The following is a 15,634-nucleotide window of genomic DNA, read 5'->3' as shown; positions in this document are numbered from 1 at the left end:
AGCTGGCTTGACACTGTAGGGCCACTCCGTAGGGCAGGGTGCTGGGACCTAGCCAGTCTGTGATCTCCAGACCCAAGGGCCTTCCTCACATCTGAGGTTCAGAATCTCGAGTGCACTTTCCCGTTTCCTTCTCAGGGCCTCTGCTTTGCTGTTTCAGGTACATGGAGATGAAGGCTGGAGTGAGAAATAAGGGTGTGTATGTTTAAAACCTCTTTCCGGGTTCACTCCACCTAGAGATGGGCCTTTGTGGAAGCCCCTTGACAGTAGCTGCTGTTCAGTGAGAACTCGTGGAGAATAATCAGCATCATCCTCTTATGTGTCCTTAGCATGTTCTGAATGTCAGACACCGACTCCGTGTTTCACTGCAATCATGCACTTTATTTTCACAACTCTGGGAGATACATTATGCTGTGAAATAGATACATTATTATTATTATTTATTATTATTATTTTTATTATTATTATTTTTATTATTATCATTAGCATTACAGTCAAGGCCCAGAAAGATTCACCCACTTGCTCAAGCAATTGACTGACCAGTGTGCATTGTACAGATAGGCCAGTTTGGAACCCACTCCACCAGGAATTAAGATCCCAGGAATGGAATCCACACGTGTGCATATCCCCAAGCTTCCAGCCAGTCACAGACGAAGGAGAGGCTCACCAGTTCCAGCTCCTCCCTGCTGAACTAGTGGCTACTGCTGGATTCAGAGGGCTGTCATTATCTTCAAATGTGTCCCCCACTGGGGATCCCACCAGACTCCACGGTATAGCTCCAAACCCATGGTCACTCAGACAGTCCTGGGTCAGCTCAGTGGGTCACAAAACAAAAGACGTGAACATGGGAAAGGAAGCTGGGGGTGGGGGGAGGCTGGGGGGAGTTGACAGGAGTGAAGGGTGATGAGACAGGGTGGGGGCTGAATAATTAGTAAGCATTTTATACATGGGTGAAATCGTCAAAAGACAAATGAATTTGTTAAAAAAAAAAAAAAAGAAAGAAAGAAAGAAAAAAATAGGGCAGTGAGATGTCAAGGCAGGGTAAAGGCACCGAGCCTGACTGAGTCTGCAGGACCCACGTGGGAGGAGAGAATCAGTTAGTCCTCTGACCTCCTCACATGTGCTGGATCACAAGCCATGTGTGTGCACTCATGTGTGCATGCAAACACACACACACACACACACACACACACACACACACACACACACACACTAAGTATCGTAAGTTTTTTTTAAAGAAAAAAAAAATGAATGGTTTTTAATTGACAAATGTGTCACCCTGAGAAATCCCAACCCTGATAACTCAGTGTGTGAAGGTGGCTTTGGTGGAACCACCAAGAAATCACCAACAGTCTCACAGGCAGCACACCCTGACTGTGTTCTGTACCCCTCTGTCCAAATTGGTAGCCGATGTCCACATGTGTGTGGCTGCTGAGCTCTAGTCACATGTGACCGGCGTGGCAGCGGGACTGGACTCCTTCTCCTAGAATTAAAAACAGTCACACATGGTTACCATATTGGACGGCACCGCTTTCAACGACTTGCAGATCCAGCCTTGCAAATCCAACCTTATCTGTGCTCGTTTGCCCTACCTCCCTCAGCAGGCCAGCTTCAGGCGCGGTTGGAATTTCGAGGCGTGGTGCACTCTACAAATCACTGCATTTAAGTTTAATCCTGTGAAGAAGAAAACATGGCATGTTCTCACAGGGAATCCAGATGACAAGAAGGCTCGAGGGATGGGGATGGCATGTCCTGGGGGGTCCACGAGTTAGTGCCCGGCCCGAGTGACATCTCTCTCCGCTCACGAGGACACGGGGATGACGTGAGCTGGACCAGGGCTTCGCTGCTCCCAAGCACAAAAGCAGACCGTTCTGAAGGAGCGCAGCGGGAGAGGTTATTTTTCCTGCTTAAGTTGTGGGTTGCATGTGACGACAAGAACAAAATTGTCCCTTCTGGGTCCTGTCACCAAATTATTAGTTAAGAAGAATCCAAGAGCCGTGAAAGGGTCTTTCAACTCTGGCGGTGAAACCCTTCTCGCTCCCCGCAATTCTTCTGGAGCTGCTGTGATTAAAAATCAGTCTCCAGGGACCTGCATATATATATATTTTTTTTTTGTCCAAAGGATTTTCTCCTCCCATCCTTCAGAAGCATAAAAGTAGCCCAGGCGGAGCCTCATACTTTATTAATGCTGTAAACTATTCAGTGGGTTTTCTATTGTTCTCCATTTCCTGTTTCTTTTTTAACTACCATGTTTTCCAAACATGAGGCATAAAGGATGGCAGACAAGTACACCAGTGTAGACCCCATGGCTCAAAAACAGTTCCTACTAAGCAGCTAATTGAAGGCTGTGTTATTCTTAGCTTCCTACCTTAACCTATGTGACCTGGAAAGCTAGGTTAGAATTTATAATCCTGGGACTCTAGAATTCCCTGTGGGAATGTCGCTGGCTAGGGAGGCAGCCAGGATCACATTTAGGACAGGACATGGAATTCTCCAGCACATTCTTCAGACTGTCTATGATCCTAAGGGCAGCTTAGGTCTCAGGCCTAGAGCAGTGCCCACGGAGACAGAGCTGTTGTTCATCTTAGGCCTGACTTGAGCTATGTGACATGAACAGGTGTGGCATACAGGCTTGGGCATTTGGGCAGGGAATGCTAGGATTCCAGGGGCTTGGAGAAAGATCTAGAAGACTGGCCTTGCTCTGTGAGGAGTTCCACGGAAGGACTTTCTCTGAGAATAGGGTCAAAGTGGAGCTTCTAAACCAAACAGAATCCAGGTTGTAGATCCTGGAGGTGGTCAGGACTGGCTGTATGGCTTTCTCTGAAAAGCACTGGCTGGCTTTCAGCACCTCCCTGTGGACATGAACTTGGCTTCCTGCCATTTCCTGTAAACCAGGGTGGGACAACACTGGTCAGCGTGGCCCTTTAAGATCCACTTTTGGCCACTTCTGGTGGTGGCACACGCCTTTAATCCCAGCAGTTGGGAGGCAGAGGCAGGCAGATCTCCGTGAGTTCGAGGCCAGCCTGGTTTACAAAGCAAGTTCCAGGACAGCCAGGGCTACATAGAGAAACCCTATCTGGAATCTCCCTTCCCCCCCAAAAATGGACTTCTGAAAAAAAGAAAGAGAGAGACATGAAAGGAGAAGGGAGACTAGTTGTAAGGAGGAAGGGACCAGCCAGAGTGTAAGGGGAACAAGAGACAGCAAGGCTGGGTGGGGGTGAATAAGATCAAAATACATTTGTACACGTATGAAAATGTCCTAATGAAGGCTATTGTCTCCTCTTGCCTCTGTACTTTTAAAGTCTCTTCCTGATTTTTCCTGGGGATATATAAATAGTGTCTACTCATCCTAGGTGGGGTATCAAGACAGACCAAAAAAAAAAAAAATTTTTTTTTCACTCAAGTCTACCTTGTTGGGCCAATGAGTTTAATTGAAATTACTTACAGGATAATGGGCAAGGGGTTTGCTGCAGGAGTGTGGGCAGCTGCTAGAGGTGGCCACACCACTAAAGAGTCTCACTCCTTGCCATTGTGAACTGCTCGTCAGTCTTCAGAAGCGACGGGGCCTCGTGTGCCCTCCCCATGCCATCTTGTGACCCACAGGCCAGAGATCAGCTTTGGGTGTCATCCCTCAGTTGCTGTCTACCTTGTCTTTCGAGGCAGGATCTCTCATTGGTCTGGAGCTCTCCAACTAGGCTATGTTAGCTGGCCATCGCCTCCCCGGTTCAGGGGATTACGAGCACCTGCCACAAAGCCTGGCTTTTTAAACATGGATTCTGAGACTCAAATCTGAACGTAAAAGCAAGGCACCAAGCTATCTCTTCAGTCTGACAGGTAATCAGAGCCTCTCTAATGACCAACAGCGGACACCATGCCGTGCCCAGGAGACGTCCCGCAACACATCCCTAAGACGGGGGGGTATATATCTCATGGAGAACTCTTCTAGTCTGAGTGGAGCCCTGGAGCCCCGGAACATCAGAAAATGAAAATAAAATCAGACGAACAAAAGAGCGCCTGTAGGTCTGTTTGTGTTCACAGCTGTAACAGGATGTGGTGTGTTAAACTGCAGTGTAACGGATTCTCAGTGGAGACAGCTCTGCTCACACCTTGGTCTTTTTGTGGGAGCGAAGCACCAGAGACCCTCCTTACAATTCCCGGGAACTCCGTAGATCCAAATGGGGCTACGACTGTGAATTTGTAAGCAACATCTGTGCCGCTGTCTGGAAGCCACACTCCAAAGGACAAGGACTGAGATTCTGGAGTTGCTGAAGTCATCCTTTTAATGAGAGAAGCCCGGTGGCCGACAGTCGGTTGAGGAGATGTATAACTGGCGTAATATGGCAGGTTCTCCCTGATGTAGAAAGGAGAGGGTGTAGGTGGGGCGCTGTATACTTGGACCTCCATCGACCATCCTTTGTGTTTTGTTTTGTTTTTGAGAGAGGGTCTTTAGTGTGTAGCCCTGACTGACCTGAAACTTGCTTTGTAGACCAGGCTGGTCTCAAACTCCCACAGATCCACCTGCCTCTGCCTTTTGGGTGCTAGGCTCAAGTCTTGAACCACCACCCCTGACACCATCAGCCATTTTGACATGAGGCTTTGAGACTTCAAATGTTTTTTTTTTTTCCCCTTTCATGGCCATCCTGATTTTTTTTTTGTCTTCCTTTTATGTGCGGAGATACCATACATAGGTCATCAAGGTCTAGTTTGCTTCCTTGCTGCCAAGTCACAGTCCTCTGAACCATCTCTGACACTTCAGGGTCACCGGCTGAGGTCAGCCAGTACTTTCTGGAAAGCGTCTTCCTGTGCAAAGAAATGAGAACCACATTTGGCACACTTGGCCATCCCCGAGGTCTATTTCCGTAGGTGTAGGAACGCAGTCCATGTTTACTGAGCAGGAATCCCAAGCATGCTATGTTGGTGGCGAAGGAGCCTCGTCGAAGCCCAGAGCCTGCGGGCTAATTCAGGGTGGGTCGGCGCTCAGTCTGTGGCATTCGGTCGCCATCCGTGAAAGACAGACTCGCTTTCTCTGGGTTTCATCAAATTGTTTTTGTTCCTGTGGTCTCTTCCTAAATAACTATTATCAAATCCCACATGGCAAAGCCAAGGCCTGACACGGACAAGCATGACTCATCCTCTGGATGGACCACGAGGCGCGCTGAGTTCTCGGTTTTTGTTTCGGATAGGAAGTGGGAGCACTCAGAGGTCACCCACGGGAACAGCATCCTTTCCCCCTTCCGGCTGGTGTCAAAATCCAAGTCACCCTTTCAGCATGGCTGCCTCGCCTCTTTTCCTCCCGTCCTGATGGCTTTCTTTCTTCTTTTTAATTTGTTTGCTTCCTCTGCTTTATATCCTACCAGGAGCAGATAGCCTTTTGAAATCCTTCGCTTTATACTGTTAATAAAAACAGTGCAAGCACACCTACCACTGATTAAGCATCTACTGTTATGGCTGATTCCCCACAATGCATTCACATGTGTGTTCGTTTGGTTGTCCTGAAGATCCAGCATTGAGTGGAAGGTGTAACAACACCAAGACCCTCTGAGGTTCTGTTCTCCGTTTAACTCAGCCAAAGGATTTGCAGCAGATTAAGTAGGCTGATGGGTTCCTAACCACAGAGGGCCTGGCCTCATCTGCTATAAGAGGGATAGGGATGGTCCTTCTGCCTAAAGCCCTGTTGTGGTCCATTCCTATTCCCGAATCACCCTTCATTCCTTCAGCAGGGTGTCTGAGCTGTGGACCTTTGATGACCTTAAAGTATGCCCGCAGAGTTTCTGCAAAGCAAGAATTAAAACAACCAGGCATGGCGGCACAATCCCATTGCTCTGGAGCAGTGGTTCTCAACCTGTGGGTCGCAATCACCGCGGAAACACATGTTTCCGACGGTCTTAGGAACTGAGACACTGCTCAGTGGCAAAATTTCAGTTATGGAGTAGCAATGAAAATAAATTTATGGTTGGGGCTTCCATCAGAAATCTGTTTTCCAGTGGTCAAGACCCACAGGTTGAGAACGGCTGCTCTGGAGGCTGAAGGAGGAGGATGGTGAATCTGAGGCTAGCTTGGGCTGGGTAGGGAAACTTTGTAGCTGTGAGGAGGTGGAAAGCAGGGATGAGAGACTTGAAGTCCTTGGGAAGATTCCCGCAGGAGACACTGTCAGTGTGGATGTGGAAAGGAGTGTGAGGTAGAGAGGGACTAGAAAACATGGTGCTTCCATGTGCTCCAGCAGATGCGGGCCAGGAACACTAACGGGAAGTGTCTTAGATGGAAGAAGCCATACCCATGTAGCCCACTAGTGACTCAGGGGACCTCTGGGGTGTTCCCGCCAGCCTTCGCCTCCTCCAGTACAAGAGTGAAAGAAAAGGTACCACACAGAAAAAGTGGAGTCAAAACCAGGATGTAAAACATGTCCCAGCCCTCGGGAGGCAGAGGCAGGCAGACCTCTGAGATTGAGGGCTACTGCTGCCTGGGGGACCAGCCTCCAGCATCACATGGCTGGAAAGAAATCTGTGGAGTCAGTGTGCTACGACTTTTTTATCTGAGGGGAAAAGACATTCACACAGTCTCTTGATGGTTTCCTTCTGACTTTTTTTGTTGTTGTTTTTCAAGACAGGGTTTCTCTGTGTAGTTTTAGAGCCTGTCCTGGAACTTATTCTGTAGATCAGGCTGGCCTCGAACTCACAGAGATCTGCCTGGTTCTGCCTACCGAGTGCTAGGATTAAAAGCATGCGCCACCATCGCCCAGCCTGACTTTTTCTTTATTGTTCTTCTATATTCTCTAATCTCTATTTTCTATTCTGGGTCTTTATTTTTTTTCTCTACAGCTTATATACTCCAACAAAATCTTTCAGGCAATATAAAAATTACAACGTGAGCTGGGCGGTGGTGGCGCACGCCTTTAATCCCAGCACTCAGGAGGCAGAGGCAGGCGGATCTCTGTGAGTTCGAGGCCAGCCTGGTCTACCAAGTGAGCTCCAGGAAAGGCGCAAAGCTACACAAAGAAACCCTGTCTCGAAAAAACCAAAAAAAAATTACAACGTGGTTACATTCTATTTTTCAAGTGTGTCCTTGTAAACTTTAAACTGTTTTCTAATCTTAAAACTATTATCAAAACATCTTCATCTAACCTGAAGTTATTTTAAGGCTTTGTTTCAGCTATGATGCACACCAAAACCTGTGAATTCATCTTTTAATATCAAGATTAAAAGAATTTGAGTCAGCCTGGTTCTTGGGACTCAATTGTTTTCCTTAATCATTAACCTGAATTACAATCTATGCAGCTCCTTAGGTGAAACTCATAGGCCCTAGCTATGTGACACTGCTTGTATTTATTTTCAATCGTTAAAACTCTGCTTGAACTAACATTATTGTTATCAGTTAGACAATACAGCTTAGGAAGAAATCATCTTTATAATAATTCACAGGTAAAAATGCCCAATGGAATAGGATATTTCCATGAGATAAACACACTATATTACAGGCAGTGGGGATCTCCCCACACCCATTTACACCATGCCAGATACCAGAGAAAGATGGCAGCAGCAAACATGTAAAGGCACAGAAGCAGCCAGGCGGTGGTGGCGCATGCCATTAATCCCAGCACTCGGGAGGCCGAGGCAGGCGGATCTTTGTGAGTTTGAGGCCAACCTGGTCTACAGAGCGAGATCCAGGAAAGACACAAAGCTACACAGAGAAACCCTGTCTCGAAAAACCAAAAAAAAAAAAAAAAAAAAAAAAAAGGCACAGGAGCAAAAGACATTCTGGAGTCTGTGGACTCAGGCTAGGCCTTGCCTATCTGAGATACACCCATCAGGGATTCGCCTCTTGGTGGGCTGACACCTTGAACTTCAATGGCCTCCTTCTGCTCCTCTGACACAGCCATGACCACCAGCAGAGGCCACCTGGTCTATGCAGTGAGTTCCCTGGCATCCAGGGCTACACAGAGAAACCCTATCTCAAAAAAACAAAATAAAACTATACAAAACAACACAAAATGTCCTCAGCCCTCGTGAACACTGCTCAGGGCATGTTAAATAATACTACAACGTATCGGACGAATGTAATCACAATTGTGTGAAAACACCTATCACTGCACACACAGCTTTGCACTAGGAGGAAACAGTAGGAATGTTCTAAGAGGCTAAGTCTGAGGAATAGAACAATGGGTAATTTGGGTTTTGTTTTTGAATTTTCAGGTTTTTTTTTTTTTTCAATTGAAATGTGTTAATCAGAAAAAAACAAGTGGAAATCAGATACGGGGGGTGGGGGGTGGGGGTGGGGGGTGGGGGGGATGCAATATAAAAGGCCCAAACTTTAATCTCAAAACTACAGTTAAAAAAATAAGTCACAAGCCGGGCGGTGGTGGCGCACGCCTTTAATCCCAGCACTCGGGAGGCAGAGACAGGCGGATCTCTGTGAGTTCGAGGCCAGCCTGGGCTACCAAGTGAGTTCCAGGAAAGGCGCAAAGCTACACAGAGAAACCCTGTCTTGAAAAACCAAAAAAAAAAAAAAAAAAAAAAAAAAAAAAAAAAAAAAAAAAAAAAAAAATAAGTCACAAAGCACACAGAAATCAGAGGGTCAGCAACAGGCTGGGTGGAAAGGTCATTGTTCCACTGCATATTCCTTTGTGTGTGTACACACAATTTCAAAGCTCTTCCTGAGTTTATTTTTGCGACTAGTGGTTTTAAGCTTCCTTAGACCCACCCTTCCAGTGGGCAATGACGGTTTGAAAATGTGGAGGAAGCTGATGGGATATCTTACAAGTTTTCCACGTAGAAAAGACTTAGGAAGGGTGTGGGTAAGGACAGACCCTCTGGACAAAATGTCCTCTCCCGTTCCCCTCATGTTCTTTCCCAGTCCGGTGACTCCCTGCTCCACCAGGATGTCTGCTGACAGATAATGACAAGTCACCCCTGGAAGGGTGAGATGGACCAGAGAGGGAAAATGCTTCCCAAGTCCTGTGCTTACCGTCCTGGGTTCCTTTAGAGCTGTCAGAAGTAGAGGGGAGATTTAAGGTGTGGGGGAGGGGATGTTCCACAGCACAACTACCTCTATGCTACCTCTTTCTCTGTGGCATACACACTTCTCCCATGTTAGTCTTGGATAAAGAAAGCAGCCAGCTAGAAGTTCCTTACCCAAGAAAGAAGGAAGCAGGAAGTCCTCCGATAAAACCTTGACCTTTTGGCATTGAGTTAATTGGGTTTCAGGTTTGTTACTGCTAATTTAAATGTTTGCTCTAACTCCATCACAGGTAAAAGATTATTAAGGAGGAAAGCTCACACGTGTCTGAACAGCTTTTCTTACACTTTTGGTGGCTTCTTTGAAAGCTTAGAAAATGTCTGTGAAGACTGCACCTGGGTGTCGTGTCACACACCTGTAATCCTCACCCAGGAGGCTGAAATAGGGGGGTTTGAGGACAGACAGAGCTTTATGGAAACTGCAAAACACTGAAGCCAAGCCAAGGAAAGAAGGAAGGGAAGGGAGGATGGGTAGTGCTCGGTGATAGAACTATTACCTAGTATTGCAAAGCCCTGGGTTTAGTCACTGGTACTTCTTTACAGGGAATTCAGACCAAGGAGGGGCATACAGTGAAGGTAGAGGAGATAGCCAGCCCTGCCATGTTTATATTCTTCATTCTGTACCCCATCTCTGTCTGTGTGTGTGTGTGTGTGTGTGTGTGTGTGTGTGTGTGTGTGTGTGCATGTATACATGTTTGGGGTGTTACAGATTAGAACTAATGAACCCAAGTTCATATAACTCCTTCTTGAACATCATCTCGATCTTCCAAATGTCATTTTGATAAGTTAATATGAACAAATCAGAAACATCTGCAGCAAAAACTCCCTCCCCCAACACACAAGGGCTTAACAATTAAATGGAAAAATGTTTGGCACAAGTGTTCTGGGTTTTAGCGGATCCAGAATGTTTTGAAAAATAGTCCGAAGACGTTTCGGGAAGTCTGAAGGACAGCTGGCTTGCTCTCCCTTTAGAACTGGCAGTGGTTATTTCTGTTCTCTGTGTCACTCCACATGGCTCTTCTGGTCTGTGGAGGGAATTCTCTTGCAGAGGTGCTGGTCTCTGTCCTCTGGAAAAATCTGTGAATTGCTGTCCTCTGCAGATGCTGACCCATTCCTCTATTCTGTTCTTAAGCAAACCCAAAGTGCTGGGTTTTAGGCCCCAGGGATCTAAAAGTCATAAGGAAGCAAGACTGTGTTCAATTGCAAGGCCCATGCCTAGACACAGGCCCAAAGTCATGGGTGACTTAGATCACTGTGTCCTGCTGTTGAGATTTTCCCAGTTGGTAGCCAAGGTTTACTGTTCCTGATGATGCCGAACACAGTCACTGTGCCTTGGGAAAAAAGACAGAGAAGACATCAGAGATGTTCAGAGGATGAGCTGAGAGCTGAAGGATCAGCCAGTAGAAAAACACAGTTGGGTTGTAGACAGGATAAACTACCTTTTTAAAAAAAAAAAAAAGCCACACTATGCCCAGACCCCTTTGCCCTCCCTGGTAGTCTTGGACCCAGATGGATGGATCTTGACAAATGTCAACAAAGCAGAAGAAAATGATTAGTGTGTGGTTTCCTTTCCAGCTTTTGCTTGAAGAAGTCATCCTTCCATTTTTTTTTTTTTTTTTTTTTTTTTTTTTTTTTTTTTTTGGTTTTTCGAGACAGGGTTTCTCTGTGTAGCTTTGCGCCTTTCCTGGAACTCACTTGGTATCCCAGGCTGGCCTCGAACTCACAGAGATCTGCCTGGCTCTGCCTCCCGAGTGCTGGGATTAAAGGCGTGCGCCACCACCGCCCGGCTCATCCTTCCATTTTTATTGAGTCTCACCGTCCTGAAATTTCCATCACCCTACCTCAGGGAAGACAGCTGTTAGATTGCCCAACCTGTGATCCAAGCTGGACTCATGGATGAAAGATGCAACCTTTGCATGCTCTCACTCCTGGCTTTGGCTCCTTCTTTTTCTTTACCATCTTTCTTCGTCGTCACTATTCTGTTTTCCTTCTGGGCTCGAAGCCTTGATTCCCCAGTGTTTAAAAAAAAAAAAAAAACCAGCAGTGGAAGCATGTTAGCATACAGATTTGTCTCCAGGTGAGCTTGGACCAATGGAACAACCACTGGGCAGTAATGACAATGAGTTGGAGGCCTAGCTATAAAGGCATGTTGTCCATTACTGGAAACATAGCTAGAAATGGCAGAAGAATCCCTACTCAGCCAGCTTGGGTTAGAAAAGACAATAGAATTTCCAATATTGTTCTTAATATTATACTCTTCCCTTATATTTTATTTCACCTTGAAAAAATAAGATTTCTTTCTCAGTTAAGTGTGAAAATAATCAGTGGCCTAGACGCCCTAATGACAGCGGCTCCTCCCACACAAGAGGCTGGCTTCTCGGCCAGAACTGAGGTGATCCAAATGCGCTTGCTAGAGCAACAGATGAGGCTTGTTTTCTGTATTATGCTGGTCTGAGAAGGCAGGGTCGACCTTGTGACCCTGTCTTTACTAATTTTGGGTTTATTATCCAGAAATTATGTAGACTTCTCCCAACTCAAGGCCAGGAGCCCCAAGCCAGCTTAGTTTATCTGCCAATGAGCCAGTTCTCTGCTAGTTCATTGAAGTGTATGTTTTGTGAGCTCTTCCTTTGTGACCTTCTAGGGGAAGGTGCTTGACTGTGATCCATTCTCGCACTTAGCCTATGGCAGGATTCCCCCCCCCCCCCCCCCCGAAGCTTCGTTTTGCCCAACAGTTTAATCTGTTGCTTAAGTTACGATGCCTTGCATTCTTATCTGCTCCTGTTGTGGCCTCTATGGCTGAGGACTGAATCTGAGTCTTATTTTTGTATTGTGAAACCTTTGCACCTGGTCTTTATTACTCAGGGTGTGACCTATACCCACCAACATGCATCATCCTCCCTTGGGAGCTCTCAGACGCCTCAATCCTACCCCAGGTCAATTTGCATTTTAACAAATGGCGATTTGGTTGTTTATTAGAATTGAAAAGCCCTTTGCAGAAGATGTCACTGCTTTCCCTACAGCCACCATCATCATCACCATCTTCATCATCATGGTAACAACTAGATTTCACTGAGAAATGTCCGCCCTCAATCCTCCCAGCATCTTTTTGTGGCTTGTTCTGTTACTCCTCCCACTTAATGGATAAACTGAGGCCTAGTGAGATCACATGATCGATGTGACGTTATTCAGGCAGTGAGCCGTGAGCCAGCCTGGCTTTAACCACAGCCTCTAATCCCTTTGGCCTGGGATCCTAACCACCTGGCTCTGTGACCTGTCCTCTCCCTCACCAGGTCAGCCATTTATTTGGCATTCTAATAATCATGATTAGAGAAAGAACACTCAAATTTCTCAAACAGGTCAGTGTCAACGGCTGTGACCACCAAGATCCTGCTATTTATCCTTACACACACACACACACACACACACACACACACACACACACACACAACCAACCAACAAAACAACAACAACAAAACAGTAGGGAGAAGTAGCTGTTTTCCATTTATTCTGTCTGCTTGCAAGGAAAGTAATCCATGTTTGGTTTTGGTTTCTGCATTCTTCAAGCCATTTTCTGTCTGTAGAACAGTGGTTCTCAACCTGTGGGTCAAGACCCTTTTGAGGGGATCAAATGACATTTTCACAGGGGTCACAAATCAAATATCCTGTATATCAGATATTTACATTCTGGTTCATAACAGTAGCAAAATTACAGTTATGAAGTAGCAATGAAAATAATTTTATGATGGGGTCACCACAACATGAGGAACTGTATTAAAGGGTCACAGCATTAGGAAGGTTGAGAACCAGTGCTCTAGAATGTTCTGCCGAGCTCATGAAACATTTATTGTGTTGTAGAATAAAGTGTTACCAGATTCTAGAATAAAAAATGAAGCCCAAGCTGGGCGGTGGTGATACGTACCTTTAATCCCAGCACTTGGGAGGCAAAGACAGGTGGATCTCTGTAAGTTCAAGGCCAGCATGGTCTACAGAGAGTTCCAGGCCAGCTAAGGCTGTACAGAGAAACCCTATCTTGAAAACAAAACTAACCAAACAACAACAAAATAAAGCCCAATTAAGAACGTTAAATGATAATGTTCTCCTTTTGATAAACCATTGCTAAGGACAGAGTGCCATTGGTGTATTCTGTAAAAGGCCTTTGGGTCTTAAAGTCATTTAAAAACAAGTGTCTAATGGGTTTAATGTCTCTCAGCCTCGAGAGTGAGCCGCTTCTTCTGCCCCTGATGAAAGTAGCCTGCTTAGACTTGCACGCTGTCCTCTCAGTACGGACTTCTTCTAGGTCTGTTGTAATAGTGCGATGTCTTGAACTTGACCTTTGGAAGAAGACATATTTATAGCTCTAATGTGAGAAAAGAATAGGCAGGTAGCATGGCCTTGCCTCAAGGTTCTTCCAGAGTTCACCTTAGAGTCCTCAAACTTAGCTAGAGCCCACGTGCTTGGGGCCAAAGGTTAATGACAGGAAGGTGATATCTTGGCCAGGAAGAGACACTAAGCTCAGTGGTTTTTAAGCTGATTGCCACACTTCCCTGATGGGTGCTGCTGAGGGCTTTGGAGGAGTAAGAGAGATGTAGCCTACGACAGCTTCCCCAGGCTCCTCCTCACTTTCAACCTGTTTGGACATTCAGTCTTACATCGTTGTGTTCCAGTTGGGGGCAACATCTTATTTGATGAGCTGTTTCCTCCTGCTGCCTCTCAGTTGAATCATGCAGTAAAAAGCAACGGAGGCCAGGTGTGGTGGCGCCTGCCCAATAATCCCTCAGGCCAAGCAAAGCAGGAAGATCTCCCGTTTGAAAGAGCCATACTTGGTCTAGAGAGTAAGGGGAGGGACGTAGCTCAGAGGTAGATGCTTACAAATAAGTCAACTGAGCCAATCTGCTTTGTCCTTTCCATCTTTTACAATTAAGGCCAGCACGGGGCAGAAAGGTCAATGGGCTTCCCCAAGGTCACACTTCGTTTTGACTAAGCCTTTCCTGGTGTCCTTCCTCTGAAAGCCTGGGCAGGCTGCCAGGTCTGCTGGACACTCTCTGCTGTCTGGATCAGCCCTGTCTGACAATACAGCCTCACTGACCTGGGTGAATATCCTTGGCATTTAGGACTCCTGGGCTCATGTTTAGAAAACAAAACGCTGCTCAGCTATTCTGAATAGAGCTGAGTCGAGAAGCCATCCGTTCTGGCCACTGGCTGTCTCCCTCAGGCAGCCACCCTGGTCCCTTCTAGCTTTCTTACTCACTCACTACAGCCTTGCAGGAGATGGGCTACCCGCAAATACCAGCAACTCCCCTGTATCACCACGATGGGAACCCCCATAGAGGGGAATGCGCATTTGGAGAATTCATGGTCAAACAGGAAAGGTGTGATTAGGAAACTGAGATCACAAAAACAAAACATACGAAAAAAAAAAAAAAAAAAACCAAAATGCCCTAGAAAAACACAAGCAATCCATAAGATACACTAATGAGAAAAATCGATGACATTTGGCAGTCTGGATTAATGCCTGTGGGGATAATTTCCATTTTATCACCCTTGTTTACAAGACAGACATTCTTATTTGGCTGTGTGACAAATGATATGCAACTAAAAAGCATTTGGCTTTTGTTTTAATAACAGAAAAAATCCTAACATGTATTAAGCTGGAAGGGGAAAAAATCACAGTACGGAAGTCACCCGCCAAGGACAAGCATTCAAACATTTTAATGACTGTTCTCTGTCAACCTGCATGGCCGTGTTTAATACTACCTCACTCTTTCCTGTAATATAACATGCTGATCTTTCTCTCCTAGACAAGGACCCCAAAACACTGCCCAAGCACCTGGGCTAAAGGGTCCCTTCCATGTGGCAAGCTGGGATCAGGGAAGTAGGGATCTGGGGCGAGGACTTCTTTCTCTTAGCTCTGGCCTCTCTTCTCAGCCCCCTTTACCCCCCATCTCTATTTCTAAGCCCTGGCCCTTGCCTCTGTAGTGGTTCCCAGAGGAGACCAGCACACACCCGAGAAATGCAGTTCGGGTTCTTTCCTGAACTATAGTAAAGCTCTACACATTGAGATCTCCTTCAAGGGAAACTCAGATTCTCCTCTTGTAAAACAATGTCTTTGGTGGTGTGAATGAGCATGCGCCTGTGCTGTGGAGGCCAGGGGACAACCTTGAGTGCCCATCCTTACCTTCCACGTTGTTTGAGACTGCCTTTCTTTGTTGTTCACTGCTGTGTACTGTGGGTTCCCTGGTCCATGAGCTTCTGAACGTTCCTGTTTCTGCCTTCTGTCTTCTAGGAGTGCTGGGATTACAGATGCTCACCAAGTGCTCGGCTCTGTGTGATTCTAGAGAGCTCAAATCACGTCTTCGTATTTGCACAGCAAATATGCACAGTGAGGCTCACCCACCCACTGAACCATATCTCTGCTCAGAAACTCAGATTCTGTTTATAAAAAGATAATAATTTACCACTTTACTTGGGTACCTATTAACTAAGACTTTAGTGATAAAACTTGGCTTTCACGTTATTTAGTCATGTATCCAGAGATGTTACCTGGAAGAATTCTTTCATGTATTGTTGTCTTTCTTGTTTAGGGTTGCTGTACTTCCATTCTCTCTAAATTCATTTAGAAGTAAATT

General features: G+C 46.0%; 1 protein-coding gene and 1 long non-coding RNA gene across 2 annotated transcripts in view; one reads left to right on the top strand and one right to left on the bottom strand.

Annotated features, from left to right (window-relative positions):
• Sgpp2 (sphingosine-1-phosphate phosphatase 2) overlaps nt 1-15,634 on the top strand; it is a 112,951-nt gene that overhangs the window by 34,115 nt on the left and 63,202 nt on the right. The window lies entirely within an intron of this gene.
• LOC143268302 (uncharacterized) lies at nt 8,490-15,554 on the bottom strand. Its single transcript, XR_013044060.1, has 2 exons — nt 15,184-15,554; nt 8,490-10,339 (listed from the first exon to the last, which is right to left on the bottom strand). It is a non-coding gene; the product is annotated as an uncharacterized LOC143268302 (long non-coding RNA).

Source organism: Peromyscus maniculatus, chromosome 13, assembly GCF_049852395.1.
Source record: "Peromyscus maniculatus bairdii isolate BWxNUB_F1_BW_parent chromosome 13, HU_Pman_BW_mat_3.1, whole genome shotgun sequence".
Taxonomy (NCBI): domain Eukaryota; kingdom Metazoa; phylum Chordata; class Mammalia; order Rodentia; family Cricetidae; genus Peromyscus; species Peromyscus maniculatus.
Note: the sequence above shows the minus strand (reverse complement) of the source record. Positions and strands in the feature narration are given on the sequence as shown.